The sequence below is a fragment of the Carcharhinus amblyrhynchos genome, chromosome 15 (genome assembly GCF_965287045.1).
Source record: "Carcharhinus amblyrhynchos chromosome 15, sCarAmb.v2.hapA, whole genome shotgun sequence".
Lineage (NCBI taxonomy): Eukaryota > Metazoa > Chordata > Chondrichthyes > Carcharhiniformes > Carcharhinidae > Carcharhinus > Carcharhinus amblyrhynchos.
In genome coordinates, this window is record NC_137338.1 from 30,154,390 (window position 1) to 30,158,347 (window position 3,958).

Below are 3,958 nucleotides of genomic sequence, written 5' to 3' on the forward strand. Positions count from 1 at the left end.
CAAGTGGCATTATGGCTCTTGGAAGCCAAAAGCTCTCAAATTCAAACAGAGGCCCACGCAGGAGTATTGAAATTGGCAGGAACCTCGCAAAACAATCAAAGTATCCCTAGCAGCAACATGAAGAAACACTTGAATTTTAGTGTTCTTGTCTTTACAGTGTTTTACATCACATTTGCAGCAAAGTCTGGCGACCATTGGCATTACCTTTTGTGATGACTGTACAGGCGACTGTTTGTTGCTTTTGAAGTAATTCTGTGGTCTAAATGACACGATTCTCTGACCAATGAAGTAAATGAGCTTTCAGTTCTGTTTCATTAGTTGGGTAGCTAGCAGCTACGTGGAAGCTGGCTGATTTGACTTATTAATTTCCCTCCTTTCATCTGAAATCATAACTTGTTTCCGCTGGCTGCAGGATAGGCAGCACATTTGAGATCAGAACCACAGTGCATGGGGAATTATTGAGTGATGGGTTGGTCTGTTCACTCTGTGGATTCGATAGGTTAGTACAAGGATACCTTGCAAAACTTGTCTAAAGTTTGCACTTATTCTAAACCCACCAATCTCAAAAGCAAAGATTACTGGAATAATGCACTCTTTGATTTTCCCAATCAATCTATGAAGAAGCATCTAGTGTAAGCTGCACGAGCTCGTCTCCTGATGTCCAATCCTCTCAATCATGAAGCGAATGTTTTGGGGGTCAGATGAGGATTCTCAGATCTCACCATGCTGGTATTAGATCGTGCCAGTCCCGGAGAATAATGTTACAGCCTAAAAATCCGTTTTAGCAGCTGGAGCCAAACAGTGAGTCTCTCATCTCCTTCCTAATGGTGCGAGCTCAATTAACAGATGTAAAGTAGCATTTAAAAATGCACCAACCATTCAGAACCCAGCACACTGAATTCACCGGTGTTCGGGCGCGTCATGATAACGGTGAGAATACCTCCATTAACACAGATCTGGTGCAACGGTCACCCTCGGAGACTCAGAGGCCACTGAGGCCTTCAGGTGCTCAGGGACATGTCCAGGCAGTGTCCATCTGGCAGTGCCCTGCTGGTCGGAGCCAACCTGCTGCACTGGCAGTGTCTGGCGGTGGCCAGGGAACAGCCTGGCTAGTGTGCTGGGGCAATGCTGAGGGGATGGGGCCTGAGTGGGGGCCATAATGGGGGGAAAGGCGCAATGTGGGGAGGGGAATCTGTGTGGAGGGCAGGTGGCGGTTTGATGGAAGGAATGGGAATGCAGTGGTGGATCGTGAAGTTGGTCTTGATGGAGGGGTCAGGCAGGGGTCAGGCAGGGGTACTCATCAGGAGGGCTCAAAAGTCCTGATGCCAGTGACCTGTGTCAGGGTGGGGTTAGGGGAACATGCCACCAATGATTGGGGAGGTCCTGGTCTCCAAGGGGAGGCGGGGATCTTCTAGTGCACTCAGATTGGGGTGCCCTATGCAATGGCACCCGAGACCCCTCTCAGTACCAGGGCAGAATTCCCAACTCCCCTAAACAGTGTCTGAGTGTGGATGGCTTGCCGTGCACAGTGCATCTGGGGGACTGGCATGGATCACTCCATTATTCTCACCATTATGGCACAGGGAAACATTTGGGATAAATGGCATTCAAGAAATAAAGAAGGGCTTGGGTTTTGACTATGTATAAATCTGCCCCTTCACATTTCACCGGGGTGGCACAGTTGTCAGCACTATTGCCTCATAGCGCCAGGGACCTGGCTTTGATTCCCAGTTAGGGTGACTATTGTGTGGAGTTTGCATATTCTCCTTGTGTCTGTGTGGTTTTCCTCTGAATGCTCCAGTTTCCTCCCACGGCCTGAAAGACATCTTGATTAGGTACATTGACCCGAAGGGGCGCTGGAGTGTGGCAACTAGGGGAATTTCATAGTAACATCATTGCAGCGTTAATGTAAGCCTTACTTGTGACTAATGAACTTTTTTTTCAGTGTTCTTCTGCCATGTAAAACACGCAGCACTAACAATAAGAAGTCAGCCTATTGTGCAATTGTGGGTTGCCACCCTTATTTTTGGCAATCTTTGTTTTTGTAACTGAGCTGCTTGTTTTTTCTTGTTTAAGTTGGCAGCAAATATCCATTTTATTTTCTTCTTCTGTTCCTGAAGCTGCCAAATCCCACTGAGCTATAGCCCCAAGAGCTTTAGTAACCTGGAGCATTTCACTGAGGTCATTTTGAGACATAATTGGCCATGGTACACATCATAACCAAACTCCATCTTGTCCTTACCCAATAGGGGTGGTACGATGGCACAGTGGTTAGCACTGCTGCCTCAGTGTCAGGAACCTGAGATCAATTCCAGCCTCAGGTGATTGTCTGTGTGGAGTTTGCACGTTCTCACCGTATCTGCATGTGTTTCCTCCAGGTGCTTCGGTTTCCTCCCACACTCCAACAATGTGCAGGATAGGTCGATTGGCCATGCAGAATTCCCCTTAGTGTCGGGGGAATGAGCAGGATAACTACATGGGGTTACGGCGATAGGGCCTGGGTGAGATTGTTGTCGGTGCAGCCCGATGGGCCAATTGGCCTCCTTCTGCTTCAATATTTGAAGCATTTAGTAAAGTAGTACAGAAGCTTATCCCATAGCTGCCAACGTGGGAAAATCTACTTAACACCTTTATGTCAACTGTATGGATTCTATGATTCTATGAATACCCATACATGTGCGTTTCCCATCAGGAGTTGGCTAATCGACCTCCTGTGGCCTTGTGGTGCTGAAGCCAATAGTGATACTTCTACTGCCAGTATTTTAATGATGTGGAGATGCCGGCATTGGACTGGGGTAAACACAGTAAGAAGTCTCAACATCAGGTTTATTTTGTAGCAAAGCCACAAGCTTTTCGCAGCGCTGCTCCTTCGTCAGGTTAGTGCATTTTATGGGCATTGTTCTGACGTTGTGTATCAATGTTTGGAATCATATATAGGAAAAAGACTATCTCTGTAAAATACACGCTTCTTAAAGAAAAGGTAAAATGTCTAATTTTATTCCAGGAGTGTTTTATTATCTGTGAAGATCTGTTCTTCCTGTCATAAGGCCAAGCTGAACATCAAATCACACTTGGCATAATGTGGATGGTAATAAATGACATGAGCCTAACAGCACAGCTTTGAATGGTGAAGTTTGCTGCAGTACAGGCTGAGGATGACAAATAGTGTGTGAGTTTTCGCTTCTCGGCCTTTTGGCTAAGATCAAGTGTAGTATCGACATGCTGCCCTTGGTTGAAGTCATTGGGTTACATTTCAGCTTCACTTGAAGCAATTTTTTAAAGCGGCATCTGGGCCTTTTGGCTAAGATGCAAATTAGATCAAGCCTTAGAGGAGGAGCTACACCTACTCCAGTCAGCTTGGATCATGTAGATCAAGCCCAAGGCAGGAGGTGAGAGCCTTACTGTATACCCTTTATTTTATCTTTTTCACAAACTGGAAACAATCTTTAAGCCTGTACTCTTATTCTACCATCTTTACTAATATGTGTGTAGGCCCATGGAATGTTGGTTGTGATATACCTCTTTTTTTTCACTAAATAATTTCAATAAACTTATCTTGTTCCTTGTTTAACCTATGAAAAGTTGCCTGAGGTGAGAGCCCTGTCTTGTCAGCTTGGATCGGGAATGTCCCAACTTGTTGGGACTCTGAATTGGCTTTAATTTGACTAGATTGGATTGGAATAAAGTTTAAAAAAAATTGTGTGAGTTTTGCAAGGTTTATGCTGCCAACATTGAGGCTCACTCAATGATGTTACAATCTGGACGATTAGTTGTGAAAGCCACAGTGCTCCTAATTTTTTAGTAATTAATTTTAATGGTGAAATAATCAGGAATTGGGCATGCTGAATTCTCTGCCTGATTCCCGATTAGCATTTGCTGAGGCCATGGCTCTCCTCAATAGTGAAGCTTCCAAATGATAACCTTATATTATTGTTACAGGGATGTGTAGATTTTTAAA

The 3,958-nt window shown here is 45.0% G+C and overlaps 1 non-coding gene across 1 annotated transcript; it reads left to right on the forward strand.

Annotated features, from left to right (window-relative positions):
* The first annotated feature begins 3,176 nt into the window (after positions 1-3,176).
* LOC145353558 (U2 spliceosomal RNA) lies at positions 3,177-3,368 on the forward strand. The gene has a single exon (XR_013888730.1). It is a non-coding gene; the product is annotated as a U2 spliceosomal RNA (small nuclear RNA).
* The last annotated feature ends 590 nt before the right edge of the window (positions 3,369-3,958 follow it).